The sequence below is a fragment of the Neolamprologus multifasciatus genome, chromosome 22 (assembly GCF_963576455.1).
Source record: "Neolamprologus multifasciatus chromosome 22, fNeoMul1.2, whole genome shotgun sequence".
In the NCBI taxonomy this organism is placed as follows: Eukaryota; Metazoa; Chordata; class Actinopteri; order Cichliformes; family Cichlidae; genus Neolamprologus; species Neolamprologus multifasciatus.
In genome coordinates this window covers 742,158-758,816 of record NC_140459.1, presented here as the reverse complement: position 1 = coordinate 758,816, position 16,659 = coordinate 742,158, and the positions used below count along the sequence as shown (strand labels likewise).

Sequence of the window (16,659 nt, the reverse complement as noted above, 5' to 3'; positions counted from 1 at the left end):
TTTGAGTCATGTTTGTCTTCAGATGGCAGGTAAGTTCCCACAGTGAGGCAGCATTTTTCACATCTGTGATTAAGCCGTGCTTTAGGCCGCACATATGCTGGGATGGAGCACATGATGGTCACCTGCTGCTTATTACAAGTTTTAAGACACCGAGAAAGCAAGCAACCATCCTTTCATTACAGTCTGTGATCACCACTCACCACTCGGTCCTTTATTACTGTGAAACCTCCAGGAATCTCCCAGGGGGGCGTCGGCCTCTTCTAATGCCTCTGATGATGAGTAAGTCTGGACAGCCAATGAGGCGCTTCACTCGCCAGATCGTTTAAAGCGTCATTAGCCGAGTGTGTGAGGCCGATGACATCAGAACAACCAGAGTGTGTGCTAATGCGCCACAGCAGGAGTGTAATGTTACCACAAATACAGTTTAGTCTTCCAGCCTCCGCCTGCTCTCTGCTGCTCTCTGCATCTCTTCAGTTTGATAAGCATGGTGACTGCTTTTCCTCTTTAGCCGTCTTCACATCGCGTCGCTACAGTAACGATCATTCTGCCCCCTGTTCACACGTCAACATCCAGGCTGCAATTACAACTATGAAAGTCCGCTGAGGGCCTCCAAACACAAGTACACATCGACTCACGCCAGCCAGAGTCCATTACAGCCAATTAAACGCTGAAATCGAACAGTTATCGCTGTACGGGACGAGCAGAGAAACAGCAGCACTCTGCCAAGTTACATCATTATGTTCAGTGTTTTAATGAATGAACGTCAGCAGGAGGTGATGCACACAGAAGCCACAGCAGCCAGAGGTCAAAGTTCAGCCGGTGGATGTGATGAAGTGCACATTAACACCTGGAAATAGTATTACAGATTATTATCATTTATTTGTTTTTGCTGAGAGAAAAAACATTTTTAAAGTATTTGTTTGACGTCTGGTGTGAAGTTGCAGCCCAGCCTGAACCCGGCGCGATGATCTTCAGCTACGTCCACATGTACCCGGTATTTTTGAAAACGCAGATTTTTCTATGCGTTTGCACCTTTCGTCCACACGTAAACGGCGTTTTCGGTCACTGAAAACTGAGATTTTTAAAAACTCTGTTTTTACATTTACGTGTGGACGAGAAAAACGCAGAAAACGCAGCGTCAAAGGTGTGCGCCTTTTGTGACGTCACACTGTGCGCCACGTTATTGTTTCGGTGAAATGAATTTCTACAATACTGTTACTGTTAATTGTCTCTGCAGTGTTTAAATGCTTACATATACACACACAGTTACTGTCCCTCCACACATACGACTCAGTTCTGCTTCGATGCTCCATCTTTGTTTACTTTTCCCCACCGAGGCTTCTAGACTTCTGATTGGCCAACATTTCTGCACGGTTAGGAATATAGCGCCACCTGCTGCTTTGGCATGTTCCTAGCAGCGTTTTCCTTCATTTCTGCCTTTACGTGTGGACGGGATTATTTTTTAAAACAAAAACGGGAAATCTCTGTTTTCAAAATTACCCGTGTACGTGTGGACGTAGCCTTCGTGTGGCCTCACGCTGTGTGAGGGTGAAGCCAGAGAGCAGGACAGGAAGCTGGGATCCATCTACTGTCACAGATGCTCTTTTCGTCACCCACACGCTAACAGCAGCTCATCAGAAACAAAGCAAACACAAAACGAAGCTTCATGCTTTTTATTTCCTGTTCGGTTTTCCCACCTGAAGGAAACATTAAGCGAACACACTCTGCTCCTTAAGCCAAAAGCTGAGTCTGTTCATCAGGATGTTTCAGTGGGAGAAACGTTTCATCATCAGGTGACGTCTTCAGTCTCAGCTGACTGCAGCTTTCTAACCTTGTAAACAGGACATTTGCACAATGACTGAAACCAGGAACACTGAAGGGTCAGTTTATGGTTGTCATGACCACTGATCAACAACCATTGACCAATAACCATGAGTCACAGAGAGTTGGGGAATGGCTGCAGTCACAGCATGTAAGATGGTGACAGATGTGCTCTTAGGCCCCTCCTCCATTCACAGATGGTCTTTTCACGTAAATGGTCACACGGTTGCTGTCGTCATGCGTACGTGAGAGGGCCTCTCTGGGGCTCTTGGGACATTCTGCTGTAAAAGAAGAGCTTGTTTGAAGCTTCATCCATGTCCCGTCAGGCAGCGTGACCCCTGACCCTTTCATCACACAATTAACCCTTTAAAGCCGGTCAGAGCAGCACGCTCTGTTTTGCGTAACTATTTTTAAATCCCTGTAGCTCTGCAACCGCGTGAGCTAGCGCAATAATTTTTTTTGCATATGAAACCGGAGGAGTTGTACTTACATCTTATGCCATCAGCTTGTCCTCGGTCACAGTTTCCTTCCACATATAACTTTGCAAAAACTGCATAAAAAGCACTTGCAGCAACAAAAACATAATATTCCAGAAACACGCTTTGCCGATCCGATCAGCTGTTTGTAACACTTCCTACGTCCATCAGCGCGAACTATCGCATGTCCGCCATGACCTGCCCGAAACCGGAAGTGACGTCATTTTGCGTAAATGTAGTTTTTTTTTACCATCAGGGCCTCATGAGCCTATACTGGTGTTTTTAAAAGTTATGTTTGACTTTATGACTTTCTGTGTGGTTTCTGGGATGCTTAGGACTCATATTGCACTGCTGGAAATAGTTTATTTTGATGCATATGCTGCTTTTTTGCAAATTTGCATTATAATATTTATTTTTGTTTTTCCTGCAGTATATAAAAATTGGTGTATTTCAAAAATAAAACTATGAAGACACTCAAAATAAATTTCCTGTGGTGGGAAACTATTTTGTGCAACTTTTTTGTATTTACAGTTTTGAGGGATAAGCCTCTTAAATTTCTCTAACTAGAAATATATGTTAAAAAACAAAAACGATTTTCAATTTTTTTGTAGTTTATTGCACTTTTTTTGCAATTTATGTAATTACTATGCACTTAATGCAGACATATTATTAAAATCTGGGCTGTAATGGTTGTATTGATGTATAGCAACTTGAAATGCTCCCAAAAATGGCTCCACAGCATGTAAACATATAATATAAGCTCTGGCGGACTTGGTTCTATGGTAGGTCTTAAAGGGTTAACACAGGACGTGTTGGAGGACTGAGCATCGTCTTGTTCTTCGTCCCGTTTCCATCCTGGCCTCGCTCCCTCCTCGCTCCTCCTCACCAGTAACATGTGCTGGTCCCCCAGCACGAGCCAGAACCTGCTGTAATGGTTCTGGTGCTCAGTGCTGCCAGATGACCTGCATTAATGACGCTGCGCTCTTTTATCTCCTATCACGTTGAATTTTGCAGGTGAAATATAATCGTTCTTTTGTGACATTACATCTGCATCACGCCGCCGCTGTTATGAAGGGCTCCTCTACGATCCGGGACACTATAACAACGTGTGATTTATGTTTACGAGGGCAGAATAAAACGGGGACATATTGAAGCCATATTTCATGCTTTTTCCTGGCTTTTAAAGCCAAGAGCGGCGGTATTTCAGCACGCCGCTGACAGCAGGCGGGAGGCAAACACTCGAGTTTAAGATTGATATAATTAACACTCTTCATTCTTCGTGGACACAAGAGCAGATTTTGTGATCGTGTAACTTGGATGATTGTTGAGCCTCCTGCACGTCCTCCCCTGCCACAGGTGTGTAGGCCTAAATTGGGCTGGGATCATTTATCTGTTTATCTGTGTCCGTCGGCCGCCTCTCAGATGTGCCGTGTGCAGCCACGTGCATCGCACAAAACAAACCTTCAAGCTCAATTAAACATAACCCGAGGCTTTTCTGTCCACTAGCGGCTCAATGAAACGGTGGATATCACGAAGGGTTCTGCTCGTTGCACACGAGGAAACTTTGCTGTTGTTCCACACGGAGAGCACAGACGCAGAACTGACTTGGGTTTATCCCACAGACCTTCCTGCACGCCTGTTTTTCGTGTGGCTCATTTTCAACGTGTTCCTGGATCAAGGCCGAGATTTACTGCACCTGCTTTCATTCAGAGGATGTGAGCGCCGCTTTCCCTCTGTTGACAGGTGTGTTTGGTGGGTGTCTGCAGAATAAATGAAAGGGGAAGTTTATCTGTTACTGCTGCTTGTCTGATTTCCATAATGGTCATGTGAGGCTGTGTGGGAGGCAGGATGAAGCTGGACCCAAATGTAGGGCTCGAACGCGAGGGGTAACTGAGACAGGCAGCTTTTACTTCCTGTGGAGAACTTTATGTTAAGCTGAAACCTAAGAACCTGGAAGAAAACGATAAACAGAGAAACTAGAAAGAGGAAACTAAGAAGCCAAGGACCACGGACGTGACACACGACAATGTGGGAAGACGCGACAACGCACAGATGAAAACACGGGGCTTAAATAAGAGGAAAATAAGCCGAATGAGGTGATTTTGTCAGGATTATCTGTGTGAAACTTTATTAGGGGAAACACGATGACGACCTCCCTTAATAGCGATGTCTGTAGCTTCGCCGTGCATCCGTGTTTGTTTCCTGATGGAGCCAGTGGAGCAAACTCTGCTGCCTTTTCCCTGTGACATCATTCCACAGGGTGGCTGTAGCTCAGGAGGTAGAGCTGGTCACCTACTGGTCGGGAGGTGGTTCGATCCCTGGCTCCTCCAGTCTGCATGTCAAGTATCCTTGAGCAAGATGCTAATCCCAAGTTGCTCTCCGATGCATCAGAGTGTGAATGTTGTTAGAAAGCACAGAGAAAGTACTCGATGAATGTGGCATGTTCTATACATCACTTTTCTACTCAAAGCGTATAAGAGTCATTTACCACAGTGACGCAGCAACAACGATCCACAGTTTTCATTAACTGTGGATACTGATCTGGAGACTCGGCTTCGCACCTTGCACTCACCCTTAGCTAGCCAGGCCCCTGTAGCTGGTGCAGCCGAAGATAGCGTAGGCCCCGCTAGCTGTTCCCCGGCAGACCCCAAGCAGCTGGGGAAAGACGGCTGGGTAACGGTGAGAAGGAAGCGTAGTCCTAAACAGAAGCCCCAGGTACACCACCAACCCGTTCATGTGTCTAACCGTTTTTCCCCACTCGGTGACACACCCGCTGGGGGTCAAACTCTGGTAATTGGTGATTCTGTTCTCAGACATGTGAAGCTAGAGACACCGGCAACCATAGTCAATTGTCTTCCAGGGGCCAGAGCAGGCGACATTGAAGGAAATTTAAAACTGCTGGCTAAGGGTAAACGTAAATTCAATAAAATCATAATTCACGTCGGCAGTAATGACACCCGGTTACGCCAATCGGAGGTCACTAAAATCAATATTGAATCGGTGTGTAACTTTGCCAAAACAATGTCGGACTCTGTAGTTTTCTCTGGTCCCCTCCCCAATCAGACCAGGAGTGACATGTTTAGCCGCATGTTCTCCTTAAATTGCTGGCTGTCTGAGTGGTGTCCCAGAAACGATGTGGGCTTCATAGATAATTGGCAAACCTTCTGGAGGAAACCTGGTCTTGTTAGGAGAGATGGCATCCATCCCACTTTGGATGGAGCAGCTCTCATTTCTAGAAATATGGACAAATTTATTAAACCCCTCAAAACATGACTATCCAGAGTTGGGACCAGGAAGCAGAGTTGCAGTCTTACACGCCTCTCTGCAGCTTCTCTCCTCCTGCTATCCCCCCAAAAACCCATCTCCATAGAGACTGTGTCAGCTTCCAAAAAGACAAAAAACAAACTAAAAACCAGCAACAAACAACTTAAACATTTACAAAGAAAGAACAATACAGTATCCACATCTGAACCAAAGAGTAAAACAGTGAAATGTGGATTATTAAATATTAGGTCTCTCTCCTCCAAGTCTCTGTTAGTACATGACTTAATAATTGATCAACAAATTGATTTACTCTGCCTTACAGAAACCTGGTTGCAGCAGGATGATTATGTTAGTTTAAATGAATCAACACCCCCGAGTCATTCTAACTACCAGAAATCTCGAAGCACAGGTCGAGGGGGAGGTGTGGCAGCAATTTTTCACACCAGTCTATTAATTAATGAAAGACCAAGACAGACTTTTAATTCATTTGAAAGCCTGATGCTTAGCATTGTCCACCCCAGCTGTGAAACTCAGAAACCAGTCTTACTTGTTATCATCTATCGTCCACCTGGGCCTTACACAGAGTTTCTGTCTGATTTCTCAGACTTTATATCTGATTTAGTTCTGAGCTCAGATAAAATAATTATTGTGGGTGATTTTAACATCCATGTAGATGCTAAAAATGACAGCCTCAACATGGCATTTAATCTGTTGTTAGACTCAATTGGTTTCTCTCAAAATGTAAAAGAACCCACCCACCACTTTAATCACACTCTAGATCTTGTTTTAACATATGGCATAGAAACTGAACATTTAACAGTGTTTCCTGAAAACCCTCTCCTGTCTGATCATTTCTTGATAACATTTACATTTACAATAATTGATTACGCAGCAGTGGAGAGTGGACTTTATCAAAGTAGATGTCTTTCTGAAAGCGCTGTAACTAAGTTTAAGAATATAATCCAGCCACTGTTATCATCGTCAATGCCCTGTACCAACACAGAGCAGACCAGCTATCTGAACGCTACCCCAACAGAGGTCGATTATCTTGTTAATAATTTCACCTCCTCACTACGTACGACTCTGGATACTGTAGCTCCTGTGAATACTAAGGTCTCTAATCAGAAGTACCTGACCCCGTGGTATAATTCTCAAACACGTACCCTAAAGCAGATGACTCGTAATCTGGAGAGGAAATGGCGTGTCACAAATTTAGAGGATCATCATTTAGCCTGGAGAAATAGTTTGTTGCTTTATAAGAAAGCCCTCCGCAAAGCCAGAACAGCTTACTACTCATCACTGATTGAAGAAAATAAGAACAACCCCAGGTTTCTCTTCAGCACTGTAGCCAGGCTGACAAACAGTCAGAGCTCTTTAGAGCCAACCATCCCTTTAACGTTAACTAATGATGACTTCATGAACTTCTTCACAAATAAAATTTTTATCATTAGAGAAAAAATTACCAATAATCATCCCACAGATGTAATATTATCTACAGCTACTCTTAGTTTCATTGATGTTAAGTTAGACTCTTTTTCTCCAATTGATCTTTCTGAGTTAACTTCAATAATTACTTCCTCCAAACCATCAACGTGTCTTTTAGACCCCATTCCTACAAAACTGCTCAAAGAAGTCCTGCCATTGATTAATTCTTTGATCTTATATATGATCAACCTATCTCTAATAATCGGCTATGTACCACAGGCCTTCAAGGTGGCTGCAGTTAAACCTTTACTCAAAAAGCCATCTCTAGACCCAGCAGTCTTAGCTAATTATAGGCCAATCTCCAACCTTCCTTTCATATCAAAAATCCTTGAAAGAGTAGTTGTCAAACAGCTAACAGATCATCTGCAGAGGAATGGTTTATTTGAAGAGTTTCAGTCAGGTTTCAGAGTTCATCACAGCACAGAAACAGCTTTAGTGAAGGTTACAAATGATCTTCTTATGGCCTCTGACAGTGGACTCATCTCTGTGCTTGTCCTTCTTGACCTTAGTGCAGCATTCGATACTGTTGACCATAATATCCTATTAGAGCGATTAGAACATGCTGTAGGTATTACAGGTATTGCACTGCAGTGGTTTGTATCATATCTATCTAATAGACTCCAATTTGTGCATGTAAATGGAGAGTCCTCTTCACACACTGAGGTTAATTATGGAGTTCCACAGGGTTCAGTGCTAGGACCAATTCTGTTTACATTATACATGCTTCCCCTAGGCAGCATCATTAGAAGACATAGCATACATTTTCACTGCTATGCAGATGACACCCAGCTCTATCTGTCCATGAAGCCAGATAACACACACCAATTAGTTAAACTGCAGGAATGTCTTAAAGACATAAAGACTTGGATGGCCACTAACTTTCTGCTTCTCAACTCAGATAAAACTGAGGTCATTGTACTCGGCGCTGAAAAGCTTAGAAATATGGTATCTAAGCAGATTCTTACTCTGGATGGCATTACCTTGGCCTCCAGTAACACTGTGAGGAACCTTGGAGTCATTTTTGACCAGGATATGTCCTTCAACGCACATATTAAACAAATATGTAAGACTGCGTTCTTCCATTTGCGCAACATCTCTAAAATTAGAAATATCCTGTCTCAGAGTGACGCTGAAAAACTAGTTCATGCATTTATTACTTCCAGGCTGGACGACTGTAATTCATTATTATCAGGATGTCCAAAAAACTCACTGAAAAGCCTTCAGTTAATCCAAAATGCTGCAGCAAGAGTACTGACAGGGACTAGAAAGAGAGAGCATATTTCTCCTGTTTTGGCTTCCCTTCATTGGCTTCCTGTTAAATCCAGAATTGAATTCAAAATCCTGCTCCTCACATACAAGGTCTTAAATAATCAGGCCCCTTCTTATCTTAATGACCTTGTAGTACCATATCACCCTATTAGAGCACTTCGCTCTCGCTCTGCAGGCCTACTTGTTGTTCCTAGAGTATTTAAAAGTAGAATGGGAGGGAGAGCCTTCAGTTTTCAGGCCCCTCTTCTGTGGAACCAGCTTCCAGTTTGGATTCAGGAGACAGACACTATCTCTACTTTTAAGATTAGGCTTCAAACTTTCCTTTTTGCTAAAGCATATAGTTAGGGCTGGACCAGGTGACCCTGAATCCTCCCTTAGTTATGCTGCAATAGATGTAGGCTGCCGGGGGATTCCCATGATGCATTGAGTTTTTCCTTTCCAGTCACCTTTCTCACTCACTATGTATTAACAGACCTCTCTGTATTGAATCGTATCTGTTATTAATCTCTGTCTCTCTTCCACAGCATGTCTTTATCCTGTCTTCCTTCTCTCACCCCAACCAGTCGCAGCAGATGGCCGCCCCTCCCTGAGCCTGGTTCTGCCGGAGGTTTCTTCCTGTTAAAAGGGAGTTTTTCCTTCCCACTGTCGCCAAAGTGCTTGCTCATAGGGGGTCATATGATTGTTGGGCTTTTCTCTGTATCTATGAAGCGCCTTGAGGCGACATTTGTTGTGATTTGGCGCTATATAAATAAAATTGAATTGAATTGAATTGAATTGAATTAATGTATGCTAATTGTTTATGTCAGTGCGCTGCCACTTCCTCCTGCTGGTGCTCGTGGTCGGCGACACACTATGACTCTGACAGCTGGTGTCACACCAACGTTCCCTCTGATGTTTCATGTATCTGAACACACACGTTCTCACTCCCAAAGCGTAACATTTTATGCTAGGTGACAAATCGTCAACATATTACGTTTTCGGCTACCCACCACGTTCCTAAATGACGACCTCGGAAAAATGAGGAAATATGAGAACCGTATGGACTCAATCTACACATGTTCGCTCTTTTTCTTCAAATCGCTTAGAAACACGCTATTTAACATCATTAAAGTCTTGGTTAAGGTCAGGAAAAAGGTTATGGTTAGGGCTAGGGATAAGGTTAGGTTTAGGGCTGGAACGTCTATTCCCGCGGGAGCGTCATTGCACTGGATTTCGGCCATAACCCGCCGCGTACCATAAGAACGCCGAAGGTCTCCTTTTGCGTTCCTCAGGAACGCCGCGGGACGTGACAAAATGTCGGCATGTTACGCCTCGGGAGTGAGAACGGGCTGCTCTGAACACACAAACTCCCTGAGCTTGGACCACTGTGAGCAACAGCAGACGTGTGCACTGTGGTCACGCCAGCATCCAAGTTACATGTTTATTAAAATTACAGCATTTATGTTAGACTACTTTTAATTACCTGCTTTAGCCCACTTACAATGAAAATTTAAAATAAAATCTTGTTCCTGACCTGTAGCATGTTAACACTATTGGAAGTAAAAATAACTTGAACTCCAATTTTGAAAACACAACTTTCTTTTTTTTTTAAATAAAGCTCTGACTGTATTCTGAGTCTGTGGTCTGGGAGAGAGTCTGTAACTCTGTCTGCAAATACAGTAAATAATGACCAATGTTGGGTAATTAATTATATAGTTACTTCTTCATAAAAGTAACTGAGTTTTGCAAACAACAAAGTTTTGTGCAGCTGTTTACCTAAAAATGCAGCCGTTGATTAGCTGCGTTTATACGAATGTGAATCACATCATTGGCTGGACTGTGGGATAAGGAGGCATCCTTTTAATCCCATACGGGAGCAGCCACTGACTGACACTGCAAATCAGAATTGTTAAAGTTTTAATTTCAGTTCAGGTTAGATTTTTTTTCTGTGTGCAGAGACCTGCCAGCAGCTCAGAGGGAACATTGGTCACATGTGATTATTGCTGCCTGATGGGCATCTGACACATGTATGAATGCCTGTGTGAGTCTGTGAGCTGCAGTTCAGTTAATGAATTTTTCACTGTGGTGTCGGTTTCCTGGAAACAAAACAAATGTTCATTAGTCTTTCAGCTCTGATACACACAACGTGCACGACATACGTAGGCAATAATTTTATAAATACATGAAAGTTAAAATAGAAATAAAGCAGAAAAAGCTTTGTTCAACAGAAAATGTAGATATGTGAAATTGAGATTTTTGTTTCTTGGTAACCGTTTAGCATCTTACATCTAATGTGTGAGAAGCCACGCCCACTGATGATGTCACAATCAGCTGACTGCACAGCTGTAACACCTGTTGGCTTTGGGCTCCACCCACCCACCACCTGTCAGAAACTTTACCTAAATCCACAGGGGGGAAAGCCTGAGGAGGGCATGTTAGCTAAAACCTCTTTGTACCAAGCTGCACTTTAGCAGCACAGAGGACTGTGCAGACTGACTCACTGCTGGCGCCTCTGCTGGCCGTTAGAGGAACTGCAGTTTATGGCATGTGCTTATTTCTGAGCTGTTGAGTGTGTCGCTTCAACATGATCTGAAAAAAGGTTTAAAGATACAACAACAGCATGACTGCCATCATTGTTTCTGTCTGATAACGTCTTTCACTTCTTTCAAATTCAACAGGAGACGTTTTGACTCATCGCTGCAGGAAACGTCCATCAACACCGACTCTGTTCACTTCAAGTGTTCCAGTAATTAATCATTCACACTGGTTTTCCCACTGTGACATGTCAGAAGTGTGAAAGAGGCCAATTATTCCTCACGTAAGACAAAAAAACTTCCAGTCATTGCTCAAGGTATATGAAACAGCAGGTAACCATGGCGAAAACACTGATGCCTGAGGCTTTGTTAGCAGGTGATGACTGGTGAAACAAGGGTTACTGCTTTCAGTGTGAGAGTGCTTCTCAGGGCCCACCTCTGTGGTTACGGCGCGATGATGTCACCACCTGTGTGTGTGCGTGTTTTTTTGTTTGCTTGTTTTTTTTTAAAAATATCGCATGTTTAAAAAAAATGTTTTCGTTCTACATGATTCACATGTAGATCAGATCTGTCTGATACTCCTCAAATGTCTGCATCCTGATTGGTCCAAACATTTAACGTGTGTAATTATATCAGCTGATTCTCTTTAAAGGTAGTTCTTCCTCCCCACGGTCGCCACATGCTGCTCATAGGGGGTCGTCTACCGTAAGGCTCCCATTACACCTGCTGCACGCACGTGTTCACGCTCGCTCGTGTCACCACCGAGTCGATGCGTCCGCCACCTTCGTGCTCGCCTGTCTCCACCACAGCAGCGGCGGTCGGGAGATGCACGCCCCGCAGAAACGGCAGCTCGCTGATGTGACGTCAGCGTTGTTGTTGCCACGCTGTCGTGTGACTGTGAACGTTGGTTTCCTACAGAGTTCAGCTCCAGGTTGAAGGACGTCGGCTGTTTTTATCATCGCCGCTGCTTCGCGTGTCAGTTCACCTGCTTCCTCTGCGTTCAGGTGTCACCTGCTTCCTCTGCGTTCAGGTGTCACATGCTTCCTCTGTATCCTCCTCACGCGTAGGCGTCAGCCGCACGTTTCTATTCTGGGATGGAGGAAACGAGGAGGCGTGTCTTGATCCGCTCAGCTGGCCTGCTGTGTGTTTACTGTATGAATGAATGTGCTTCCCATAAATCTTCGTCAGCGCCCTTCATCTTGTTTCCTCTTCCGTCTTTCCACCGTCCCTCTCTTTCGCCGTCTCCCCTCCTTCACCCTCGCCGCCATTATTCACCTTGTTGCTTCGTTCCTCTTCGCCTCGCTTTCTCTCATCTTTCATTTAATCTCTGCCTGGCTCGCCCTTCTTTCCCTCCACGCTGCTCATTCACTCTCGGCTCTCTTTCCTCTCTATAATTCACCTTGTTGCTTCTCTCTCTCTCTCCTCTGTCACTCCCCTGCTCGCTCGCTCATTGATAGTGGAGGCGATGTGACCGGCATGCCGAGCGGCTCATCGTTATTCTGCCGGCGAGCTGCAGGAGTCAGGGTGGAGCGTCGGTTTACCTCCATCTCTCTCTCTCTCTGTGAACGTCAGGATCGTGTGGCGAGAGGACGACGGCGATGATGAGGATGATGAAAATCAGAGCAGACCACCGCTGAGACCCTCAGAGACGAGTCTGTGAGTCTGTGAATGGGAAACGAGTGTGTCTGCAGCTCTGCGACCTGAATTAGATCGACCCACGTCCAGCTTCCTGTCTTTAACTGTCTTTACGGGACGTTCGAACATGTAAATAAATCTTTTTGCTTCTGTTTGTCGCTTGTTAATCGATCAGCTCATTAAATGCTGTGTGTGCTCTCTCGCGTTGGACCAGGTCTCCCGGTCAGCTCTTTGCACCACCTCAGAGCTCCGCCTTCCACCTTTGTTACGTTTGCTCTCACACACGTGCGACGCACTTTGTTGTATGAACAGTTTATGGGCTGCCACGCTGTATCTCTGTCTCTCTCCACGGGTTTACGCTTGGCCTGTGATGATGAGGAACAGTCTCAGAAACCGAGCCTCCGAGTTCTTTGACATTTCGATCGAAGCGCAAACTTTAACAGGTAAATTGTTCCGTCACTTAGACGCTGAGACGACAGCAAAGCGTGTTTTTAACCTCCCAAACCGATCAGCAGTCAGAGACTCTCAACGTGTCTCTGTGACCGAAGACGCTCAGAGGACATTTGTTCCCGCGTGGCGTTAACGATGGCTCGGTGGGACGGAAGCAAGAGGAAGCAAACAAAGTCATAGATCTGCCTGAACCGCCAGCGCGGGCAGAAAGATGGAGGATTTAATTCAAGCAGTTTGTACCTTGGACTAAAGTTCAAGGTCTTTTCCACAACGCTTCCTTTTCCTTCACGTAGACGTGACCTGCAAGAAGACTTCTTGTCATCCCGAGGTTTTCCTGTTTGCCTGCTCCGGGAGTGAAATCAGTTTGTTACTGTGATCGGAGACGCCCGACGCCTGTTTACAGCATCCGCCTGTTTACAGCGTCCGCCTGTTTACAGCGTCCGCCTGTTTACAGCGTCCGCCTGTTTACAGCATCCGCCTGTTTACAGCATCCGCCTGTTTACAGCTGAAACGTTGTGACCAGCTCCTCCATCTCTCTGACTTCACCAGCCCAAAAACATCAGCTGCTGTTTGAAAGTGATGGAGAGGCGGCCGAGCAGCTTAGAGCTGAAAAGTCCAGTTTCTAAGCTGGATTGGGGAGACCTTGCCTCACCCTATCATGTGACCTGCTGAGATCACCTGACGCAACATGTGATTGGATGTTAATGCACCTGGGAAGGATCTCAAACCTGAACCCATCGTGCCTCAAAATTTAAACAATTAGAGTGAATTCAAATTCAAGAATTCAAGTCAGCAGGACTGATAAAGATGCTAATGAGCATGCTCCATGAACTCATAGGACGCCATGGAAGCGAGCAGGTGACCACCTAATGCAGCCGTGTTAAAGCAGGTTAAAAATCAAAAGCTACTGAAAGAAGCTCAACGCGTTCACATTTATTTAACCCTTTAAAGCCGGTCAGAGCAGCACGCTCCGTTTTGCTTAACTATTTTTAAATCCCGGTAGCTCTGCAACCACGTGAGCTAGCGCAATAATGTTTTTGCATATGAAACCGGAGGAGTTGTACTTACATCTTATGCCATCAGCTTGTCCTCGGTCACAGTTTCCTTCCACATATAACTTTGCAAAAACTGCATAAAAAGCACTTGCAGCAACACAAACATAATATTCCAGAAACACGCTTTGCTGATCCGATCAGCTGTTTGTAACACTTCCTACGTCCATCAGCGCGAACTATCGCATGTCCGCCATCACCTGCCCGAAACCGGAAGTGACGTCATTTTGCGGTAGTTTTTTACCATCAGGGCCTCATGAGCCTATACTGGTGTTTTTAAAAGTCATGTTTGACTTTATGACTTTCTGTGTGGTTTCTGGGATGCTTAGGACTCATATTGCTGCTGGAAATAGTTTATTTTGATGCAGATGCTGCTTTTTTGCAAATTTGCATTATAATATTTATTTTCGTTTTTCCTGCAGTGTATAAAAATTGGTGTATTTCAAAAATAAAACTATGAAGACACTCAAAATAAATTTCCTGTGGTGGGAAACTATTTTGTGCAACTTTTTTGTATTTACAGTTTTGAGGGATAAGCCTCTTAAATTTCTCTAACTAGAAATATATGTTAAAAAAACAAAAACGATTTTCAATTTTTTTGTAGTTTATTGCACTTTTTTGCAATTTATGTAATTACTATGCCCTTAATGCAGACATATTATTAAAATTTGGGCTATAATGGTTGTATTGATGTATAGCAACTTGAAATGCTCCCAAAAATGGCTCCACAGCATGTAAACATATAATATAAGCTCTGGTGGACTTGGCTCTATGGTCGGTCTTAAAGGGTTAAACATGAAAAGCTGCATGACACTTGGCTGGGCTTCTGTCAGCCATGCTCTGATCTGTAGTTTGGTCTCAGAGAGACGTCGGCCGACGTTGGGAAAGTCTGAGCCGTAGAATAAATAGATCCTGGTTTTCCGTGTAATCAGAGGCGATCTCTCCTGCGCCGCCGGCCTCTTCGTCCCCTCGTCACGCCTCATCATGCTCTCCACCTGACTGCCACTGATGCCATTTTAAAGCAGCTCTACTCAATTTGTTCCCATTCATTTGCTGCTCGTGGTTCCTTTTTCCTGCACCTGTGTGCCAGCTCCCATCACATTCACCCCCCTGCGTCTCCTCCTCCTCGCCGCTCGTTCGGGGAGAAGCCTCGTTGGTGCACAGCTGCTCGAACATTAGCTTTGGCTGCTTCGACTGCAAATTTGCCTGAAGCGGTCGAGTCTGTGCTGCTCTCCAAAGTGCCCGAGGTCCGTCGTGGAAAGAGTCATTATCGGGAGGTAATCACTCCACAGCCGAGGTTTAATTAATCCGAGCGTCAGATACAACATTTTATGCACAGTGATGAGTAAAAAGGGAAACACGATGTAAGCAGAGTGTGCTGGTGTTTAAGAATTCACGTCACGCCTCAGGGCTCAGCAGAAACGTCCACGTGTGATTTTACTCGTCAATATTTTGCAGCAGCAAATAAATCATGGGTCATACGCCCGGGCGGTCGCCGCTGACAATGTAGGAGGGCCAGGAGAGGAAGATGTCAACTCTACGGAGCATCGAGTGGTTTCCTTTCTACGGTCCAAAGGTGTGGAAGTGGATTACAACAACATCGAGGCTTTCCACCCTCTACCCCAAAAAAATGACAGACAAACCATCATTGTGAGATTTGCTAACAGAAAACAGAAAACAGCACCGTTAAAACAAGGAAGGAAACTGAAAGGATCCGATGTCTTCATGAATGAACATCTGATCAAAGGAAATGCAGACATCGCCAGGAAATACATGGACCACCAACTGCATCCATTAAACTCAATGGAACAAGCTAGAGCTGGTCATCAGAAACATGGAGGAGCTGGACGAATACTGAGGTGGAGGTATGAACACACGTGTGACACACAACACACGGCTCAGTCTGAAAGAGCTTCATCTGCATCCAGCAACAATATAACTCATCTGTTTATGATCATCTGGAACTGAGAACGTTTCGATGTTCTAGACTAGAAAAGGACGTAGACCCGGAGAATAATTTCTTCTAAACATCAGCAGTAACTGCTGCTACTTCACTGATGAACAGTTTAAACACAACATCAACACGGAAGACAGATGATCAACATTTTAACAGCAGAAGTCTGTATGTAGGAATATCTAAATGAGTTGACAAATCCATTTGGAATTATTGCCATTCCTGAAACATGGATCAATGCTGAGGAAGGACTTTGGACTGGAGGGATGTGAAGTCAACTTTGTAAATAGAAGGAACAGAAGTGTAGCTGTGTATGTGGATGGAAACCTCAATTACAAGGTGGTGGAAAGTATGACAACTGTGGTGATTTTAATCTTGACCTGCTGCATCTGAAAAAGCATAAAATGACTAAACTCTGTGCACAGTTTGAGTTTACATCCTAAAGTAGCTCAGGCCTAGCATTACACCACATTGTGCCACCTCACTGGTTTTCACTAACAATATGGAAAACTACATTGTGAGCAGATTATTAATTAATGACATCAGTGATCACTTACCAGTTTTTGCAGTTTATGACACTAATTATAAGAGAAATCAGCACGAGGAACAGCTGAGATACAGACGTGTAAGCACAGAAGAAACTATGAGTGCACTTAAGAGCGATCTGTTAAATCAGGACTGGGACCATGTGTACAAAGAAACTGATATTGATATTGCATATGGCACATTTTTAAGAATAT

The 16,659-nt window shown here is 44.3% G+C and overlaps 1 long non-coding RNA gene across 1 annotated transcript in view; it reads left to right on the top strand.

Moving 5' to 3' along the window:
- The first annotated feature begins 4,836 nt into the window (after positions 1–4,836).
- The window catches only part of LOC146492466 (uncharacterized), a 364,885-nt gene continuing 353,062 nt past the window's right edge, over positions 4,837–16,659 (top strand). The window contains exon 1 of the long non-coding RNA XR_014871928.1: positions 4,837–7,487. This is a non-coding gene — a long non-coding RNA (uncharacterized LOC146492466). The remainder of the gene's footprint in view (positions 7,488–16,659) is intronic.